The 22,464-nt window shown below is 53.3% G+C and overlaps 1 protein-coding gene across 5 annotated transcripts in view; it reads right to left on the reverse strand.

Moving 5' to 3' along the window:
* RFX2 (regulatory factor X2) overlaps window positions 1-22,464 on the reverse strand; it is a 72,571-nt gene that overhangs the window by 49,028 nt on the left and 1,079 nt on the right. The gene's annotated exons all lie outside the window — the stretch shown is intronic.

Consider the following 22,464-nt stretch of genomic DNA (forward strand, 5'->3'; position numbering starts at 1 on the left):
CCAAGGAGACATGGGCTAGTCGTGGCCTGTGCGCTGTGTGACCTGGGGGCTGAGGACGGAGCACCGGGCTCAGCGAGGTGGAGGTCACCGTGACCCTGTCGGTGCTGTTCCAGGGAACCGAGTGGGTGAAAGCCACAGAGACTGACATGGGTTCAGAAGAGGAACTGGGGACCCTGGGAGCAGAGGCTCTGCTGAGGCATCTGCTGGAAAGGGAGGGAGAGGAACGGGGTGACAGCCGGAAGGGGAAGCTGGGAAGGTGTGTGCTGAGACGGGCAGCACCCCACAGCAGGGACAGTGCAGGGCACAGAGGGGATGAGGTTCTTGGGGTGCCCTGGCCCAGAGGACGGCAGGGAGTCTGGCGGAGGAGGGGAGGGCTGGCCAGAGCCAGGTGCAGGGACGGTGGCCCACCAGCCCGGGAGAAACGGCACAGCCTCCCCCAGATGTGGGGAGGTGGGGTGTCACCGAGTCACAGGTGGGTCGCCCGAACCCTGCAAGTCCCTTCTGAGAGCTCCTGGCCCCCAATCCCACCCCACAGCCGTGGGATCCCTGCTTCACGATCTGGGGCCCCCCCAGCCTACTCCAGCCTGCCAGCCGGGAGGCCTCCCACCTCAGCGGGGCGGAAGGCACAAAGCCACGGAGTAGGCGCCAGGCCCCGCACGTCATGGCTCAGGTCTGCAGACCTCACATCAGTGTCTCTGTCCCCAGCTGACCCTGGACTTAGATGGGGGGTGGGGGTGCTGCAGCTGGGGATGAGCCCACCGACAACCTCCCTGGGCCCCTGGTAGGGATCTGAATGTTGTGTCCCCCAAAATTCATATGTGGAACAGCCGATTCCGTAGGTGACGGCACAGGAGGTGGGGCCTTTCAGAGGTGACTGGGGCCTGAGGGCGGAGCCCTCCTGAATGGGATCCGTGCCAGACGACAGAGACCCCAGAGAGCCCCCGGCCCGCTCCTCAGTGTGAGATGCCTGCGGCCGGTAGCACTGCCCATGGTGGCACCCTGGCCTCGGGCTTCCAGCCTCCAGAATCGGCAACAATAAATTCCTGCTGCTTATGAGCTGCCGCGCCTGCGGTACCTGGTAGAGCCGCTGGGACAGTCCGAGACAGCCCTCCCCTCCGGCCCGGCCCCCTGGGTCCCCAGGCCCGTCTCACAGAGGCCCTGCCCTTCGCGTTCAGGCCCCACGCGATTCACTCTTTTTACTGCTGTCTTTATGCTCGCCGGCCCTCTCTTGTCAAAGCCACCCAGACCTCTGACCTTGCCCTGCCTAGGTAGAAGGTCTAATCCACCTAATTATGTTTTTTTGCCACATTCATATACAAACATGCAACCTTAAATAAGCAAAAGTCCTAGAGTCACATGGCAAAATAAAAGTGTATTTCTTGCTAAGTCATGCTTGAACTATGCAAGATTACCAGGAAATTCAATGTAAGATAAACAAGTGAGGCCAGGAATCTGGCTGTGAGCATTTCAAAAGCAAGAGCTCCCCAGTGCCGGGCGAGGTGCGCAGTTCTCGCCTGCCTTCGGGAGGGAAAGGACCTTCCATCGCTCTCGAGTGGCCATCAGTCCCTGGGGCACAGACATATCTCCGCTGGCCCAGGACTGAAAAGCCGGTCAAAGGTCCCTTCAGTGAGACCAGGGATCTCTGAAGAAAAGAAAATGCAGCAACGGAAGACAAAATTCGAAATATTTACTGCATCCATCATTTCCCCTCCTCGTCTCAAACCCGCCGTCCAATCCGACCAGAACGGAAGCACAGTGTGTTTCTGTCCCCGTCAAAGCTTCAACCCCAGAGCTAAGCCTGTGCGGGCTCTGACCAAATGGAACAAAACGGCTTTTTAAAATGTTGAACTGATTGAATCAAAGAGAGACATCTTGGAGGCAGTTCAGGTTTTTCAACTATTTAACCCTAATTTTAAGAAGATATGCTGAAATTCAAATACATTTTAGAAAGGGCATTCTACTCAAACGCTTGGGGGGAGAACATTATGCTTTTTTAATTAAAAAAGGAGTCATAAAACCTTAAAAATATTCTAAATGACTTTCCTAATACATCAGAATGTGAGATGAGCCTCTGATTTTAGCAGCGAAGGCTGCCTGCCAGCATGAGATCGGGAGGCCCGGGTGTGAACCTGCCGAGCAGCTCGCCACGTGGCGGACAAATGCCCACCTTTGGCTCTGTTTCTGGCGCCTCTGTTCCCGGCTCTGTACTAAGTCAGCTCCCAAAGCAGAGCAGAAGATAATCTTGGGAAAAAATGGACTAAAATGTTCTAGCTCTGCCTGAAAGCTATGCTCTGAAATGCACCTCAACTAGCGGTGAAGGCCATACTGATGCCGGGGTTCTCAATCCCGGGGCCGAAGACTGAACTTCCCCAACAGTCAAGGTAGGAGAGCAAGGCAGAGGCTTATATTTAGAGAGAAAGCCAGAGGACAGAGCTCCCGGCTCAGGCCAGGAAGGGACAAGAGAGCCCGCGGTGCTGCGCTGTCTAGGGGTTTTATAGGCAGTTGAGGGACAAAGGGCTAGGGATGCACACCTACTAAGTGGTCCCAAATATCTTTGAAGAAACACTAAGTTTCTTATTAGTCTTCCTGGTTATTTACAAGAAATTTACTGCTCTGATTCCCTCCCGGGATGGCAGCTTCCTGGTCGGGGAGCCTATCGCTCAAGACTGCCTGCTTTGCTCCCAAGGTGGGCTGAGTTATTGTCTTACTTTTTAACTAACTAATTGGGTTTCAAGATGGAATCCTTCCTGTTTTTTACTGTGTCGTTTGGGGCTTGCAGTAGTTTCGGGCTTGCTTGCTCCATTGCCCAAGTTGCAGCAAGTCACTTGTGCAGGGCTGGAGGAGGAGAAGCAGCACCTGGGTAGTTAGAAAAATAAGCCGGGCCCCCCGGCAGGCCAAAGCAAATCTCACAGTGGTTACCTTGCTTTGTTTTTTTCTAGAGGCCCTCACCCCACTCTGTCTAAGCCCACAGTCCCTGTCTCAGCTGCATCCCCGCTCGGATGCGGACTTGGACCAGGAGCCACCTCTAGACTCTAACGTGGGCAGGACCGGTCCCAGTTCCTGGTTCTTCAAGTCTCAGGGCCAACGTAACCTGGCTCCCAGGCGATCCTGACCGTCACACCTTTGGGAAAGCAGTGATTACTGGTTCAACAAGGTTTTTCCAAAGATCGATAGTTGCAAGATTGCCATCCAAATGGAATTTGAAACTATTCAAATATGGAAAAATATAAAGTTGAACCAATAAAAAGCCCTCAACAACCTACCAAATGGAGTAAGTAACGCAGTCACATTTCTGTGTGGGCCAAACCCTGGCCTTTAGGGTGTGAATTTCATGCTGAAGATGAGATTAAATGTGGATGGCTGATCTCAGTGAAGTGGGGGGAAGCGATCCTCTGTGGGGATCAAAGGCAGGCTGCTACTCAGCCCACATGGATTGGGATGCAGTTCTGCATCCGTAAACAAAGAAAATAAATTTCATCTGCTTCAGTGCCTTGCTGTGTGAAATAAAACGAAGGCTGCAAAGCGTGGGGTTTCACTGGCAACCCTGCACATAGTAAGTGCTCAATAAACGTTACTTAGAGTCGCTGTTGTAATTCACTCTACTGTCGGCCAACCGAGATCATCCCCGAGCTGGTTTTTGCCTATTTAAATATCTGAAACTCTAAGAGCAGCTATGCGCTTTGCTATTTGTGATTTCAAAAACAAGTAAGCGCAGTGAATTCTTCAGGGAGCGACCCCTGCTGTGTGCTAGAATCATTCCAAGGCATATTTGTGGGGCTTGTCAGTATGGCCAGATACGTAATACTCGCTTCTCTCCCGGCATCAGGCCACGTGCAGCAGCTCTTCTGAATTAACGTGGCTGCATTATTGTTAGAAAAGTTACATTCTCTCATCAGCCCCCTTTTCGTTTCTCAGAAATCCTCTCCTTCCGTGCGACCTGAGAGCACGCACAGTACATGTTCTAAGGCCAAGTGTCTCATAAACTGCTTACAAGTCACAAATGGTGATTGATACACTGTTTAGTGCCATCCTTCCTGTGAAGGAAAGCTGGTGAGGTTCTTTAATTCCCACAAGGAGACCCCCTTTTGCTCTCTCTTCTTTGCTGGAAGTTTCTGGGGTTTGCAGCATTAAACCGGTGGCTTTGCCAAAAGCTTCTCCAGCAGGTATGAGGACAAACGCAGGGGGAAGTGGGGGGAGGACCGTCACCCCAGAGCAGGGTCTGCCTCTGCAGAAAATGACCTCCAAGCATCCCTGGGGGCCTAGGATGTGTCCCAGTCTACACAGTCCGAGTATGAGGAGCTAGCCAGAGGTGGTGTCTCTTCCCCTTCAGAGAATGTACCCCATGGAAAATACATACCCAGAGACGTACACGGCCCCACAAACACTGTCTACCAGCGTTCACAACAGCCTGACGCGGAACAGCCCCAGAGCAGAGCAACCCGGATGCCCACCGGCTGGTTAAACACAGCGTGGCCCGTCCACACAATGCATCACCACTCCACCACGAGGAGCAGTGGAGCCCCGACACGCGCTGCAGTGAGGACGGACCCTGAGCACACGGTGCTCAGCATAAGCCGCCACACACAGGGGCCACACGGCGCGAGCCCACCAGATTCGTGGTTCCAAGGGCAGGAGGGGGAAGGGACTGGGAGGGACTGGGAATGGGGCTTCGGTAGGGGGTGGTGGAATGTTCTGGAGTTAGGGTGGTGACGGCTGCATGGCTGTGTGATACACTGAAAGCCACTGACCTGTACACTTCAAATGGGTCTACTTTGCGGTAAGGCAACCCTATCTCAGTAAAGCTGTAAATGAAATATATATGGGTAACATATCCCTGGTGGCATTATTTGACGTCATAAAAAACCTTGGAAACTACTTGAGTATTCATCAACAGGGAAATCCCTAAATAAATCATGGCCCACCCTCACTGGAGGACTGTGACGCCGTGAAAGAGATGAGCTACATTCTCCAGGAGGGATCTCCAAGTTACACGGGACCAGGCACACAGCAGGCTCAAAGATATTTGAAGAATGAATTTACATTTTAAAAAAAGCAGCTCTATATGCCATGAAACAGGCAAGTTCATTTGAAAGGCCTAGAAGGACACAAATCGTATGAACGGTGCTTACTTATGAGTGGCAAGGGAGACAGACAGATGAGGGAAACTCATTTCCTAATCAACTTCTGTAGATAACGGTCCTTTATGGGAACGCGAATCTCGTATTACTTCAATCATTTGAAAACTGTGATACCTTTGTAAGCACCCAAAGGACATCCGCTCTTGTAAGTTTGCAAACTGTCCCCAGAGAATGCTCTCCGTTCAGGGCACACCGGCACTGTTAACTCACTTGGCCTCCAGAATGCTGCCATTCTAGAGGCTTTAACGTTGACTCAACAGCCCACATTAAGCAGAAACGAACCGGACAAACCAGCTGCGGTACATCCCTTCAGACAACGGAACAGGATTCAGCAGTGAAGAGAACACACTTCTGATAAAGGCAGCAGCAGAGGGCACCTCAGGTGCATTATGCCAAGGGAAAGAAGCCAGTCTCAGAGCTCCTCCTGTTGAGCCCCCACTTACATGACATTCCAGAGAAGGCAAAACAACAGGGATGGGGAGCAGAGCACGGTGGCCAGGGGCCAGGGGCGGGGTGAGGGTCTGGTGCAGAAGGGGCAGGTCGGAGGAGCATGGTGGGGGTGTGAGAGCTGCTCTCTGCCCTCTTGATGGGTGGTGGTTACACGAATCTAGAAGAGAGCGTGCTAAGTCACAGAGCACACACCTCAAAAGGCAAACATGACTGTGTGTAAATTTAAGCGGTACATAAACAAAAGCGAACCAAGTGAATTCACCAGTGCCGGGCACTACTCTAGGCCCCGAGGAAGCAGTGAATGAGTCAGGGGAAGCCCTGCTCTGGGGGCACCGGCATCCTTGTGCGGGGAGTCAGACAAGAAACCTGTCACCAGGCGCACAGGTTGTTTCAGAGAGATCCGGGGGGGACCAAAGGGTGGCAGCAGAGGACAGAGCTGGGGAGGAGGGTGGAGAGGGGCTCCCCACCTCTGGAAGGCCAGTCAAGGGTGCTGTGGAGGATGGCAAGGACCGGAGAACTGACCCAAACAGCCAGACCTGTGGAGATGTGGAGAGAGCATTTCTGGCAGGGGAGTAGGTACAAAGGGGCTGGGGCAGGGGGAGGGCAGGGGGCTGGAGACGTCGGCACAGCCCCCAGGACACGGCCACAAGTGTGGACTTCATTCCAATTCCTGGGGGAAGCCCCAGGTGGGGGCGCAGTGTGATCTGATGTACCTTCTTACAAAAGCACTTTTTTAGGCAATTGGGAAAAAGAGTAAAAGCAGGAAGCCCCTATGGCATTTACTATTTTTAAGACTTTAATTAAATAACGAATGCTTCTTAAGTTCTTAATTGAGCTTATTAAGACCTCTCATGGAAACTGGGCAGGAAAGATACCATTTTATAAAAAAGCCAAGTAACATTAAGCCCAGAAAATGAAGGGTTAACCAGTTAAGTATTCGGTTAACATGGGAGGGAGTGATGGTCTCCACTGTTTTAATGCAGGTAATTATACACTTCTTACATCATCACAGCCCACAAGCATCAACTCGCTTATTAATGCCGTGTTAATTGTCCCTATTGACTTACAAATGTTATTATCCACAAATTAAATAGCTTACAAGTATACACTCAGTTTTGATAAAGGCAGGTAAAAAGGTAGTCGGAAAGAGATGGACAAGATGTGGGCTCTGCAGTTTGGTTACAGTGACTCGCTGTCGGGAATTAAAATAGTAAGTGGATTTCCATCAGAGGTTGGCAAATTTTTCCTATAAAGGGCCAAAGAATAATGTTTTTGGCTTTACAGGCCATCACGTCTAGGTCGTGACGAGTTAACAGTCCCTGTTCTCTAAAAAGCCACCAGGGACCGGACGGTCATAAGGCCTGAGCATGGCTGCATCAGCAGACAAACAAATCAGCCGTACTGATCCTGTCTTTAAAATGCAGATATTTTGCACAATGCATTTTTTTCTTCGGCATTTGTTTTGATTTTTTAAATACTGCATTAAAATGCTATTTATCTTGACGACCGGGTTTTGCTGGCGGCCCCTCCTGCCCAGATGTTGTGCCCGAGGCGAGCGCTTCACTGGCCTCACCCTAGTCCCGGTCTTGGAGCTGTTCCAACAAAACTTTATTTATGGGCACTGAAATGTGACGTTCATGTAATTTTCATTTATCACGAAATGTTCTTCTTTTAATTTTTTTCCACCGTTTGAAAAGGCAGGGGATATTCTCAGCTTGTGAGACCGACAAAAAAACAGACAGTGGCGGGATATGGCCTCCGGGAGAGTCTGCTGACCTCTGACAGGGACGGCCACCTAGGCAGCTGTCCGACTGCCCCTCACAAAGAGAAGCACCTGCTGCCGGGTGGGTATGCAAACAACTCTGGACAAGCCAGTCCTGGTTTCTGTTTTCTGAAATTCCTGTTTGGGCTACTGATTGTCCTCTTCTCCACCCCAGGCCCCCAAATGCTCCAAGCACACAGACCCGCCTGCAAAGACTGCTATACGCTGTCACCCAGAGTCAGCGGGAGAGGCGGGGCTCACCCGGTACAAACGACGGAAGGAGACGCCTCCCTCCGGGGACATGAGGCGACACAACTGGAGGGAGATATTTATTATTATTTTTAATTGTGGCAAAATGTATATACATAATATAAAATTTACCATATGAACCACTTTTAAATGTAGCTCAGTGGCATTAAGTGCACTCACACCGTTGTGCAGCCCTCCCCAGTATCCGTCTCCAGAACTTTCCATCGTCCCAAATGGAAGCTCTGCCCCATGTGATGACACTCAGTCCCACCCCAGCCTCCAGCCCCCCCATCCACCTTCTGTCTCAGTGGGTAGGATTCATCTAGGCACCTCCCGGGAGTGGGATCAGACAGGATCTGCCCTTCTGTGTCGGGCTGATGTCACTGAGCACCGTGTCCCCAAGGTCCCTCCATGCTGAAGCAGGTGTCAGGGTGTCCTTCCTTTTTAAGGCTGAGTAACATTCCAGTGTGTGCACAGACCGCATTGTGTGTATCCATCCATCCGCTGCTGAACACTTGGGTGTTTTGCACCTTTTGGCTACTGTGAATAATGCTGCTGTGAACCCGGGTGTGCAAACATCTGTTCAGGTCCCGTTTTCAGACCTTGGGATATACACCATAAAACTGCTGGATCAGATGGTAATTCCGTTTACGGAAGAACTGCCACACCATTTCCCACAGAACTGCGTGGAACGGTGTGATACCCGTCCGATTCTAGCAGTGATTCCCAGCAACGTCTCAAGTCTAAGGAATTCAGCTATGACAGATGATTTCCAAGTCATGCAGAATTCATTCTAAGTGGGATTCAGCTCTCTTGGAAAGGGCTGAAATGTGGAAACTGTTAGCTTTTTTGATCCCTATGCACCAATCTTTCTCCTTATTGACTGGCCATCACACATGTCCTGCTTTGGGTCACCGGCACAGGTGCTCCGGGAGGGGACGGGCCCGAGCTGGAGCCACATCTCAAGGAGGAGAGGGGCCAGCGCCCACGTCCTGTCGATTCGGTCCCTCCCTCCCCTCCTCCCTCCAGGGCAACTCCTTCATGACTGAGGGTCTTCGGGCATGGCACAGAAGAGAAATATGTGGATGCGAGAAAATTCTAATAGGTGACACCTTTGAATAGACATTTCTCCAAAGGTATACAGATGGCCAGTAAGCACATGAAAAGATACTCAACGTCATTAGTCATTTGGAAAATGAAATTAGAAACCGTGAGATACCATTTCACATCTCCTAGGTTGGCTACAATAAAAACCAGGGACAATGAATGGCACGTGTTACTGAGGGCGTGGGGCAACTGCAGCCTTCCCCCACTGCTGGCGGGGGTGGGGAATGACGCGCCTGCTGCAGAAAACGTGCCGTGGTTCCTCTGGAGGTTAATAAACGTGGAGCTTCTATGTGCCCTAGCCACTCCACTCCCAGGTCACCTACCCAAGAGAAAGGAAAATCTGCGTTCACACAAAAACTCAGCATTGCTTACAATAGCCAGAAAGTAAAAACAACGCAAATGTCCATCAGTGGATACGTGGATAAACACTGCGGTCCATCCACACACTGGACTGCTACTCAGCCAGAAGACGGAATGACGTGCTGACGTGCTGCAGCGTGGGCGAACTTCAACAGGCGACGCTCAGAGACAGATGCTGGTCGCAAAAAGCCACGTATTACATGATTCCAATTATAGGAAGAGTCCACACAGGAAAGTCCACAGAGACAGAACGTACATCGGTGGTTGCCAGGGTTGGGGGGGGCGAGGCAGGGAGTGACTGCTAGCAGGCACAGGGTTTGGTTTAGGATGGGAATGTTTCAGAATTAGACAATGGTGATGGTTGCGTGACATTTCAGATAGCCTAAAAAACATGGAATGTGCCCTAAAATGGTAAACTTTATGTTATGTGAATTTCATCTCAATTCTAAAAAAACAGGTAACAAGGCAGGATCGGCAATTCCAACAAGAAGAAAAGTAGATGATACGTAAACTAAACTTATCCCTATATTCTTTTCTTTAGAAGTGAAACCTGACACAGTCTGGGAGAATTAGAAAGTGAGGCCTGAGAATTTTCAAGGTCAAAAATCTTTGTAATGTTTTCAGAAACAAACTGTGTTAACAAACACACACCCTTGCACACTATCCCCAAGAGGTCTTCTGTTTGAAAACCTCCGGTGATGGGTGGGGGAACTGGCCGGGAAGTCCGCTTGAGGAATGCAGAAACACTTGGTTAGATGTATCTGACAAATAGTGCCGATCGAAGGCAGGCCCGTGGAGGAGCAGCCGGGCTCTCCCCGTCAGACCTGAGACGAGTACAGGGCCCAGCGCAGAGCAAGGCAGACTACAGACTTTCAGGCCCAAGCCCTAAGTGAGCAGGCCCCTGGGGAATAAAGGAGCAGGTGGCTTCTGGAAGATTCTACACTCATGAGACACTGCCCAGGGAAACCAGGATTAGGAGTACCTCAGAGGTCCTAAAGGACGTCTACAAGAAAAATATGACCCAGTGCATTTAATTTGGGAGAAGGGCTCAGAGGAAGGGCAGGTAACTATCCACAATTACGTCCTCGCTGTTCTGGTTTTAAGCTGTTTGTGTCGAGTCTGCACTAGGAGGGGGAGTCAGCTACCTGAGAGACCTGAGGATGCGAGCAGGCAGTGAGGGCCGGGCCCGCTGCTGGCATGGGGTCGTGGTGGACGGAGGGCTGCCTGGAGGAGGCGGGCTGGAGGCCATGCAGGTCTGCTGGAGCAGCTGCAACATGAGTGTTCTGTTGGACGCCAAGGTGGCAAGGGGTTGAAAACCACGTATCAACAGGGAGCCTAGAGGGCGGGCCTGCTGCTGCATGGCGCAGTCAGCTCAGAGCCCAGGCAACAAGCGGGGGCTTGTGTCACACAAACCGGCCGGGCGGCTGGGCCTCCCCACAGGCACACTTGGGCGGGCGCTGCTCATGGTGACAGATGGGGCTGAGTCAGCCATGGGGGGGCTGTGATGGGGAAAGCAGGGGCTGGGCCGGGGGCAGTTAGGGGCAGTCCAAGGGCCCTGAGGGCCCTGGAAACCGCAGGCAGAATGCAATGGATGCACATTCCTGGTGGGTTGGGCACCTGTCTTCACCAGACTGGCCAAAGGTCTGTGATCCGCTGTTGTGAGTGGGGCCAGTTCAGGTAAAGGACAGGCACGTTGTCACGGAGCCCGTGGCGCCGGAAGCAGGAGGTGTGCCAGTGGTCACGCTGGGGCTGGGGCGGCTACAGGGAGGACACGGGTCAGCAGCGCCTTCACCGCAGGGAGGGGGCGAGAGTGCGTGCCACAGAGACCTGACGCAAAGGGAGACATCCCTCCAGCAGCTCCCTGCCCGGATCTGCAAGCCCCCACCCGTGTGCACGGCCCATCTGCACAGGGACATGGCTGCAGCGCTGGTGAGGTGACACATCAGCACAGTGGGGTCTCATGTAGTTACGGAGGAAGAACAAAACACACAGTAGCGATAAGGAAAGACACAGACTAATCGTTAGATGAAAAGAGCAGGCTGCAGAAAAGTGGGTGCAATATGATCCTTTTGCACCCCCCCAAAAAAATTTAGTTGAGCCACAAAAAGGAGCAGAGCCCTGCCATGTGCCACAACATGGACAGACCCCAAACACAGCGCTCAGGGAGAGACCCCGTTTCTAGGGATCATCCACAGCAGGCGGATCAACAGACAGACAGTGGTCCGTGGGTGCTGGGGGCTACAGGGCTTCTTTTGGGAGTGACAGAATGTTCTGGAACTAGAGAAGGGTGATGGTTGTATGACCTTGTGATATACTAAAATGCACTAAATTGAATACTTCAAAAAAGGGTGAGTTTTATGATATGTGAATTATATCTCAACTGAAAAACAAAGTATTAGTGTGTGTGTTTTCTCTGCAAAGGAAGTGTCTGTAGGAATCCACAGGGCCCTGGGTCAGCGGCGGGGTTGGGGGTCAGGCAGGGGGGGCGGTGGTGGGCGAGGCAGTGATGGGGGAGGCAGGGGGGGACAGGTTCAAGAGCAGGGCGTGGGCACAGCAGGGTGTGTGGCCTGGTGGGACAGCAGAAGGGCTGGAGCAGAGGGTGTGGGCTGGGGGCTCTCAGGCCAGGCCTGTGGGGGGAGGGCTGGGGATGCCGGGCGCAGCCCCCGGACTCCATCCTATAGAGCAGAGGTCACAGACCATGGCCCGGGTGAAGTCTGGGGCAGTCCACAGCCTGGTTTTGTGTGGCCCACAAGCTAAGAATTGTTTTTAAATTTGTAAATGGTTAACAAATCAATGAGGACATGTGAAAATTACATGAAATTCATATTTCTGTGCCCACAAATAAAGTTTTATTGGCACACGGCACTCGTTCACATGTCGCGAACACCAGGGCCTAGAGCTGCAGTAGAGACCGCCTGGCCTGCAAAGCCTGAAATCCTTACTACCCCTGGTCCTTGGCAGGAATGTCCTGCCAACCTCCCTAGCCCCACTGCCTTCGAATACTAAGAGCCTGTGAGCTTTCTTTGCATGAATAAAATAATGACACTTCTGCTGATTTGCAGAAAAATATATAATGGATACAATTCTCAAACTGGAAACCATTTCCCCGTGAATGCCTCACGCCCTTGGTGAAGGTTTCCTCTTTCCTGCCGGTGAACGGCAGTGAACAGCAGAACAACCCCCTCCGACTTGCAGTGCTGGGAACACCAGGGCCGCCCGTCACGCCTGCTTCCACAGTACGAGTTTCAAAGGGCACACGCTAAACCACTATCCTATTTTATAATTTAATGACGTGTTATTACTAGAATTCCCAGTTCTTGATTGAATTACATGCTTGGTATTCCAAGCTGTCCCATGAAGTGATAATGTGTCACCCCCTCAAGCAGCATAAGGCCGTTGCGTTAGGACGGCCCCTGCGGAGCCCTGAGCCCAGGCCAGGGACCAGGTTATGCCAACATCCCGAGCCAGGGACCTGGATGAGCCGGAACCACACGTAGGGAAGTGGGAGGCACAGGATCAGCACAGACACGTCTGCATGTGGTTGTGGGGGGGAAGGAGACAGGTAGAGACGCAGTGAACCCAGCCTACCAGGCTGGCCCATTCCTCCCTCCCAAGGCCTTGCTCCCCCTCCAGGGCCGGGCCCGGCCCACCCTAAAGCAGAAGGGCGAGGGGGAGATAACAGCACGGGGCAGGGGGAGCCAGTTGAGCTGGGTATAGCAGGCGGGGGTCCTCCACTGCCTGCCTGAGCAACCGAGAGCACAGGAGTTATTTGTTACCTTTTTCAGGGCCCTGTGACCTATCGGCCCTGCTGGGGTTTTGCCAGGATTAGAAAGAACATGTACATGAGATGCCAGGCGCATGGTGGATGCTCGGCAGTGGGTGAGGTCATGGCAACCCTTTATCTTAAAACATGACCTTGAGATCTCACAGACGAGACTTTTAAAGTCCGGCTGCTCCCCACTGAGAGCTGGCTTTTCTCCCCACCTGCTTCATTCTGTGCCCCACACGCTGGTCTCTGCCCGTCTCAGCACAGGAAGGTCTTACATGGCCCAGAGGTGAACGGCTCCATGAACAACAGCGTGTGTCATTTTCACTAAGAGCGCTGGAACAAGACAACTAAATGTACAATTATTTCAGAGTTTCTACTGGAACCAACAAGGGAATTTGGCTATCCGTGAAGCCCACCCTAGCCTGTCCAACTGGCTCACATTTTGACTGGCGTTAACAATTACCTCTATTCCCAGTAAGGACGTGACAGTCTAACTAGAATTCGGGGTTCCCTGGTGGGAACCTCAGACACACGGCCCCAGCCGGGACAGTGTGGTGGGGGCTTGGCTGACATGAATGCTTCCAAAGAGAAAAGGCAAAGGGGCCCCAGGACAGGGGGAAGGGGGCCCAGGGAGATGGGCTTCCCTCCGCGCCCACCCACTGTCTACCAGACCCCTTGGCCATGACCTTGAGCCTCCTGGCGGGAAACTCCAGAGCTGGGGAACAGCACCAGGAGCTGGGATCTCTCGGAGGGGGGGGACCCGGTTAGAAATACTCGCCCACGACTCTGCTCGCCTTCTGTACCGACCGCCTCCAGCACCACACGGCGGGCCTGCAGACCTTGCGGATGGCCAGCCCCACACAAAAGCCAAGGCTGTAAACAGGGATAACTTGCCCCACAACTTTGCAGAAAGGGGAATCGATTAATTCCACAAATGTCAAGTGTCCCGTTTCCTTGATGAAATAATTCTGGTAGACATAACTACCTTTGTTTCAAATTGATTTTTCAACAGAGTGAAGTCTTCAAAAAATCCCCAAGTAAAACAAGTATGCACCAACCCACTGCAGTTGGCTCAGACGTAGACGTAGGCATTTCACATTCTCCACCGTGTACCCGGCTCCTGGCGGTGGGGCCTGGTGGCGGGCCGCTCGCGAGACTCCCTCTCCCCAGCAAGACCCCGGCGCTGTCTTGGGGGCGCCTTGGTCTGCAATGCCAGCTGGCCCAAGGGGGGGTCAACTAACAGTAGACGTCTTTGATTAAGATTTCTTTTGGGGTTTGGTCAAGGAAAACTGTATGCAAAGGACTGGAGCATTCACGAAACTGACCAAAACCACGGAGCCTTTGAGGCTGTCAGATCTCAGGCAAGGGTTTCATGATTTTTGCTTTTGAAAGGCTGCCATTACTCGCCCTCTGAAGAGCATGCTGGGCTCCAGCGTTTCCTTCACTCGTGAATGAAATGTGAAGCCCTATGGGGAGTGTGGTAGGGACACCGTCCCCGTCTTCTAGGAGCTTGGGACTGAGAACAGGAAATAAGACACGCACATCGCTGCCTGTGTCCAGCGAGCCCTGTGATGCACAGTTTACGTGCTGTGCGATGCGGGGGGTGCTGCTGCTTCCGGGCGACTCCTCTCCGGATTCCTCGTGGGGCGATCCTGCCCCCCGGGGGCATGCGGCCATGTCTGCAGACAGTCGTCATGGTGTGTGGCGGGGGAGGCTGTGAGCAGGGGGAGGCCGGGGTGTGTCAGCATCCCACAGTGTGCAGGACAGCCTGCCCGCTCAGCCACCAGGAACAGTCCAGCCCCAAAGGCATGGCGATGAGGTGGAGACACCGCCCGGGTCTTAAGTTCCCCCCCTCGGCTCCCTGGAGTGAAAGAAGTGGGAGGATCTCAAGAGAAGAGTAATATTTTCATAAAGTAGAAGTAACATTTCAGAGAGAGAGGAGGCAGAAGCCCAAGGCCTTTTTAAGGCTCGGCCAGTCCGTTTGGAGACAAAGTGGTGAATAGCGGGGTGCACTGGGGGCGGCCTTGAGCGCCAAGCTAAGCACCACGTGGGGACAGCAAAGGGGAGGGGCCAGCCATCAGCCAGGCTAAGTGCCCATCGGTCCCTCCTAACACAGCCCGGAAGGGCCATGGCAAGTGGGGGGAGGAAAAGAAAATTAAGAACTGTGAGACGAGGAAGCCAGGTCTACACCAGGATGTGGAAGCAGTCATGGTACTGGCGCTGACCTATGGCTGGGGAAGTACTGCCTCTAGAACAGGGCAGGAGGGCTGGGCTTATTGCAGCAAGTGGCACAGCGAACTCCAGCTGTCACCGGAGCCAGTTAGGAGGGGAGCGAGGCTGGGGCAGGCGGCATAACTGGAGGGAGACGCCTGCGACCGGAAATCTAGGTGGGCCCCGTGTGGCTGCCTGGAGCCACTTCTAAACCCACCATCCTGCAGTTTGCTAAACTAAATAACCGCCAACTGATGAATCTTTTCTTTGGGCACTCAATCTGCCCAGAAACCGCAGTCCAGGTGATAGATGTGTGCAGGCCCCGGCTGGGAATTGAGGCCAGCCGCGAGCTGAGTCATACAGGGCTTCCACACCTTCTATTCACTCCCGTTGGTGACTGAAAGCACCGGCAGGGTAACCACACCGTGATTCCCACAACTGACAGGCTCCCGAAACGTATCCGTTCCTGCTCCAGTGTCAGGCCTCCATGGCGGTCGTGGCTATCCGTTTCAAATTTCCCCAGCATCTTTTTAATGCTGAACTTCCCAATGATGACAGGGTAAGACACTCAGAAGTCTGAGATCTGGGCCCCACAGATGGGTGCTGAAGGCATGGAGACCCGGAGAGCCAGTCGCCCAAGGAAGTCCCAAGGAGGCCGCTCCTTCTAAAATGAAGGATTCTTTTAGAAACTGGAAGCACCCCCTTTAAGCTGTTTTCTGTGGGTCTGGAGGTGCAAGTGTATTTCTTCTCGAAGTGGGGTACATCTGTACCTCCTCTGGGAAGCGTGGGGGAGGTGGGAAGGTTTCCTTCGGGTTTTCCCTGGCTGCCGCGGAGCAGGAACACATACTTGTGGGCTGGTGATTTTTCTGGAAACTGCTTCTAAGGCCTTACCTCCCCTCTTCACCTCCCCAGATCACCTTTTGGACAGAAATGTATCCTGGAAACACAGCATGTTTCCAAAAGAGAAACAGTTGGCATTTTAAAAATATAAGTGTAATGAAATGGCGTTGCGACTTTGGGAACGGACCTCAGTGTCATTAGCGCGATCGCAAGTTCTCCGGGGAGGCAGGCGCTTGTGAGCCGAGCAGCGCCTTCCTGTGGGGCCTTGTCCCCCTCCGTCTGTCTGTGGAGCTGCCAGGCCTAATTCACATTTGACCCTTCTGGCCTCACTCCTGGTGCTCAGCCTTGACTTGCGGCCCCTTCCCCTTCAGAGCCACTCACAGCTTCTCCTGTCCAGCGTGGTTCACAACAGCCAAAGTGCAGTCCCGTCTGACCCCACTCCCGGGAGGTCCCCAGAGGAGCCCCGTCCACAGAGACAGAAGGTGTCTGGCAGGGCCGGGGGCTGGGGGAGGGCAGGGCAGGGGAGTGAGTGTTTCATGGGGGCAGAGCTTCAGTTTGGGAAGATGGAACATTCTGGAGATGGGATGGTGGGGACGCTGCATGATATGTGAATATGATTCATGCAGCTGAGCTGTGCACTTAAACATGATCAAGACAGTACATTTTATGTTTTATATATATTTGCCACAATTTAGACAACCACTTCCCTCTACTGACCCCTCCTCGGGTTCGCATTCCTTGAATTTGGGGGCTCTGCCTGCGGCCCTGCCCCGACTCTCCACCCTCTCTGTGGGTGATCCCACCCATCTCCATGGCTGCAGTGACCGATTACGTGCTGACAGCTCCCAGATCCTGACCTCCAGCCTGGACCACCCCTCAGCTCTGGGCCCCGAAAGCCCACACATCCCACACGGTGTCCCACAGACACCTCAAGCTGGTCAGGCCACAGCTGAGCTCAGGACTCCCACCAACACCGCTTCCCCGTGGCCCCGACTCATGGAAGCTACACTTTCTGCCCATCCCCAAGGGCAGACCCCTGGGACCTGCCCTCGGCTCCTCCCCGCCCCCACCCACAGCACATCCCCAGGTCCCCAGGTCCCCAGGCCAACCCACCCCCCCAGCAGCCCTGGCTGGTGCCGTCAGGAGACCCCCATCCCTTCGCCTGGACGACGGCAACGGCAGTCTCTCCAGTCGCCACCTCCAGACTCCAAGCCTTCTGACGCATCTACCAAGACCACCCCTGGTCACAGAGCTGCTTCCCCACAAACCGCTCGGCCCAGCGCCGGAGACACAATCCCGCCGTCCGGCCAGGGATCGGCAGACTTTATTTTAGGCTCGCGGGCCACGCTCTGTTTCTGTCACGATTACTCATCCCTGCCGTTGCCTCGCAAAAGCTGCCAGACACAGTACGGAAAGGAACAGCGTGGCTGAGTTCCAATAAAACTCTACTTACACATCAGGCCGCCGGCTGGATTTGGCCGGAGGGCCGTGGCTCGCAGACACCTGCTCTCCTCTCTAATCGGCCTGGACCCTGGACCCTGGACCCGGCCGCCAGGAGCTGCGCTCAGTTCCTTGAAAGCACAGCCACGCCACTCCACCCCCACCGCCTGCCTGCAGACCATCCTCCCCAGATCAGCGCCCGTCCAGCTCCTGGCCCCTTAGGGGCCTCCTCCTCTGCATGCCTGCTGTGCCCTACAGAGGCCAGGCATGGCCCCTTCTGAGGCTGTCTGCCTCTCCCAGCTGGCCTTCGGTCTTTGCGATCTGACACAGCGCTTGACTTGGACAACAGTGAGTAAATGAGTGAATGAACAAATGTCAGAGGTCCAGAAAGCAGGCCTCCCATTAAAGGGCCGCACACCATGGACCTAACAGCTACAGGCACAGAGAACCCTACCGACGGTCCCATCCATACTCAGGATGATGCCCAGGCTCACCCCTGTGGCAGCCCTCTCCTTTCGCTCAGCGGGCGTCAGCCACACAACAGCCTTCTCAGCCTCATCCCGGCCCAGCTGATTCCTCTGCCACAGGACCTTTGCACCTGCTGACCCTGCCTGCAAGGCCTTCCCTCTGAACTCCACAGGGCCACCCCATGATCACCACAGGCTCAGCTCAACTACCATTCCTGAAGGGCTTCCCTGGACATGGGCAATGGGCAATGCAATTCTCACACACACACACACACACACACACACACACACACACGCTCAAAATATCTGCAGAGATCTGAGTAGAACTAGGCTTACTGTATGTAGGTCATGTGGGTTTCATGACACAGCAGATGACAAATAACCACTGGGCTGGACCGTCACATGTAAGCTCTGCATGTTTTAAATGGCTTTGTGATGTTTTTTCATTTCCGAACGTGGACTATGGCAGGCGGAATCTGATTCCGGCCTCTGACCCCACTTGCTGCATGTGTTACCGCCAGGTCTGGGTAGTCAACCGTGTTGTTCAGAAAGTTGTAGAAGTCACAGAAATTGAAACCAAGAATAACGGGTTGCCAGAGCGGAGAGCAAGGTTTCCAAACACATGGAACCCACCCATCACACAACAGGAATGCACTGCAGGGGAAAAGAAGTGAAAGTCAGTGAGGAGCACGCCAGGCTGCCTGCCCCGGCGTTCCCTACCTCCAGTCCCAGCACGAGGATGGGTAGTCCTCGCCTCTGAGTGGCTCCCTGCCAGACATGGCCCGGGTTGGCTCCCAAGAGCCAGCGGTGACAGAAGGGACACCAGCTTTAAACGCCCTCATCTGTGAGTTCCGCAGGGAGAGCTGGCCACCTGACAAAGCCCACCCACAGAAGGGCGATGCGTCGGGTCTAAGGGCCGCACGGATTCCCACCACAGCCAGGATGTGCGACTGGGCTGCTTCTCCTGGTCTTCCGTGCTGCTGGAACCCTCTGCTTGCAGAGTGACACCGTGTGCAGTGAATTCCCACGCCCGCTGGGGGCGTCTCCTGCCCTGGAGCAGACAGCGTAAGGCCAGCCCTCCAGCCAAGCCAGACGCGCTTGCTGAGTGTCTCCCCAGCACTTGGGATGGCGCAGGAAACCCAAACACACACACCTCCCGGCCTCTCTGCTTCTGCTTTGCTGGATCCCTGTCAGGAGGCAGGCCCTGAGCTCACCAGCTACAGGGGTGACCTCCAGTAGGCAGCCCACGTCATCACAGACGCAGGCCTTACCCAGAGCCTCTGAGCCGATAGACGGGGACACACACTTTAAACCCAGAGCCCACAGCCGCCAAGCCTGGCACTTGGACCTGTCGTACGTCCTCTACTCTTCCCTCCGCCCCCAGGCAGCCCCGAGCTAACCAAGTCACACAGAGGCGGTTCCTGGTAGGCACAGAGCAGCTCCGCCTCCTCCCTGCGCTTTCCCCTTAGGTGTGCGGACACCATTCATTTACTGATTTAACCGACATTCCCGGGTGCCTACTCAGGGCCAGAATTATTCTCGGTCACGGGGATTCAGAAGTTAATGAAACGCACAGAGCTTCCACCCTTCACAGAGCTGAGATTTAACAAGGCGACAGTGGTAACAAAATAAATATGCCTAATACACGGCACACTGGATGGGGGTAAATGCTGAGGCGAGTGAAAGCAGGGAAGGAGGCTAGGAGTGTGTCACTGCTGAGTGGGTGGCCTGGGAAGGTGACATTTGAGAAAAGACCTGCAGGCCCTGAGGGAGCAGCCCCCCAACCACTTGGGCAAAGAGCCTCTAGGCAAAGGGTTCGTGGAACTTGCAAGGGGCCTGCGCGTTGAAGCAGGGTGGGGCCAGGGCTGTGGCTGGGGAGAAGCCAAAGAGGCCCTAGGCTGGGGGGGCCTGTGCAGCGTTGGGGGAGACTGGCCCTTGCTCTAAATGAGCTGGGAGCCACAGGGGGGCTGTGAGCTGAGGAGTGCCCAAGGGGATCCAGTAGGACCCCAAGTCCACAAGCTGCCATCACCTGGGCAGGCAGCAACGGTGGCTCGGGGCAGGGGTTGGCGGTAGAGGCGCTGCAGTATAGTCAGCTTCCAGGACTTCAGCTGGAGGGCTCTACTGGTGGCTACCCAGAAAGCGCGGAGTGCAGGGTGGCTCCAGAGTGTTGGCCTGACCAGCCTAGAGGAGCTGGTACCGGGAGGGTGGGGCCTAGGAGGAGAGTTGGGGGACTACAGCCAGCTTGATCTGGCCGCCCTGTGTTTAAGTTGCCTGTCAGCATCCACCTGGCTGTGTCCCGCAGGCAGCTGGACAGGCAGGCGTATGCTAGGAAGCTCTCAGCATCCGTCTCCCCACTCACCACCTCAGCCAGACCACGCTTCCTGGGAATGAACCCCCCGGACCTGTGGTGGGCTCTTGGGGCCTTCCACCCTCCTTCAGCCGCTCCTCAGCCCACACCCCTCTGGATTCTGGGTCTTCCCTTCCTAAAGTTCTCCCTTTTTTTTTTCCCTAGAATTATTTTCTGATCTTTCCAAGAGCATATAGGAGGTTTCCAGCTTTTGTAGGGAGGATTCATTCATTCATTCATCCATTCATTCACTCAATAATCAAGTACACACTCTGTGCCAGGCACATGTTTAAGAGCACGTGGCCTATGATGGCACTGATTGCCATTTAAATTCAAGAAGGGGAATCCAAACGCCTTTTTGGACTCAGTCCACAATCCCTTATAACAACTCCGAAATCCCCAAAGCTCTGCAAACTGCAAGATTTTCTGGACACTCAGAGCAGATTCATTTGGCAATAAAACCCGACCTACACTGCTTTGAGGTTGTTTGCGGTCCTTATCTACTGCATTTGGTGTGACTATTCCTGGAGTTCGGTGCTGAAATACGGACGTGTTTGCTGTCTGTGCGAACACAGACACGGGATCCCAGACCCCGGACCTTGAGTTCTCTGAGGGTCCTGACACCCAAGACAGTTTCTCTGTGAACTTCCCTTTTTAAATGGTTTCACATTTGACAAATAAGTAGGTGTGTTTGAGGTGAGGGGGTCGGGGGGCACATACTATTTAAATAAATGGTCGACCTGCGGTTCAAGTAAAAAGAGCCAAATATATGATAAGACATGGCTCCTTCTGGCCCTGGAATTTTACAAGGAAAACAACACATGACTATAAAAATTCTACAAGTACATTCAAAAGTTTGATGCAAGTATAAGATGAATCAAAGTTAAATTAATGCAATGTTGGCAAATATGAATTCATTTTAATTCGAATCTGAAACTACATATTAACTCTAAGGAAAGAGGTCAGTCTTTCCTTAGACTTGCATCTCTGGTGAACGCTGCGTTTCTGGCAGCTCATCAGTGATAAACGCGGTTGAAAGATGAATATGAAGGGAATATGTGCCCTTCCCCCAGAAAGCCAGTATCAGCTCAATTCCGGAGGACTCCTGTTACTCAAGGCAGTTGCTGACTCTGTCTGCCTCCTCCTGGACGCCCCCTCTGAATATCTCAGCACTTCATCTGGGACAAGAGACGGCTGCCCCCCAAGGGCTAAGTAATTCACTCTTGCTTTTACTGCAGGTGCAAACTTTCTGAACTCACTGTCAACCCAAATCAGCTGGAATATCCCAGGATTACAGGACCAGTTATCTTGCCAATCATTTATGATGAAAGTCTTTTTTCTTTTAACTACTAAGTCTCCTCTGACACTTCGTGAAGCGTGCGGGCAAATTTAGCACTGGTTAAGGTGATTAAATTCCTTTCCTGGGGGAACTCTCTTCTCTGGCCAGAGCAGGTTGAGGAGCCATTTCTAAGATCCTTTTAGTTTAAAGATCACCTCTTTAAACTTAAGCAGGAGAAAGAATAGATAACCAAGTATTCACCAGGACTGAGGGTAACGATCCTTATAGAGGCAAATAATGTTTCAGAGCATGAAGCAAAAACATAAAAACATGTTGACAATACATGCAGGGGAAAAAAAAAACGTTTTTGTTGTTGATGTTTGTGTTATTTTTATTATTGTTTTGGTGGTGGGGAAATCTTTGTTGAAACTAAGAGCCTCCTCTATCGTTTGATGTTCTGCACTCGCACAGGTAAAGCTGATGGGGAGGGGGGTAAACTCATGCAAGTCCGCGCTGACAGTTAATTGCACAAGTCAGGAAAATGTGTGTCTGAAGTGTGCCTGTTGGGGTCAGAGAGATGAAAACACCCGGCAGGAAGGTCTACAGGGAACGCAGCCCTGGACTCCCTCCCCGCCTCATTCCTGCCGGGCAACCAGGAGGTTAAAATTAGGACGATGAACCACAGCCGCCGCCGCCGGAATAGCAGGGGCAGTTGGGCCCGGGGCCCCTGAAATAGCCATCAGGGTCGGCAACCCAGTTTTCCTCGCGCTGCAGGGAGAGCTGCTACCAGGAAAGGAGCCGGGGGAGGGAAAGGAAAGGAATAAAGTGGGGCGGGGGGAATGTTTGGGGGGAGGTAGCAGGGGGGTGGGGCTTAAATTCACAAACACACACACACACACACACTCGCAAAAGCCTCAGGAGAAAACACCACCGAGCAGTTCAGACCGCAAGTTGGACTCTCGAACAAAATAATAAATTAATGCATTTAAAAAAAAAAAAAACGTCTTCTAGTGAAACTTCTCGCTTCGCGATCAGCCCAAATAGG

Source organism: Manis javanica, chromosome 13 (genome assembly GCF_040802235.1).
Source record: "Manis javanica isolate MJ-LG chromosome 13, MJ_LKY, whole genome shotgun sequence".
NCBI lineage: Eukaryota > Metazoa > Chordata > Mammalia > Pholidota > Manidae > Manis > Manis javanica.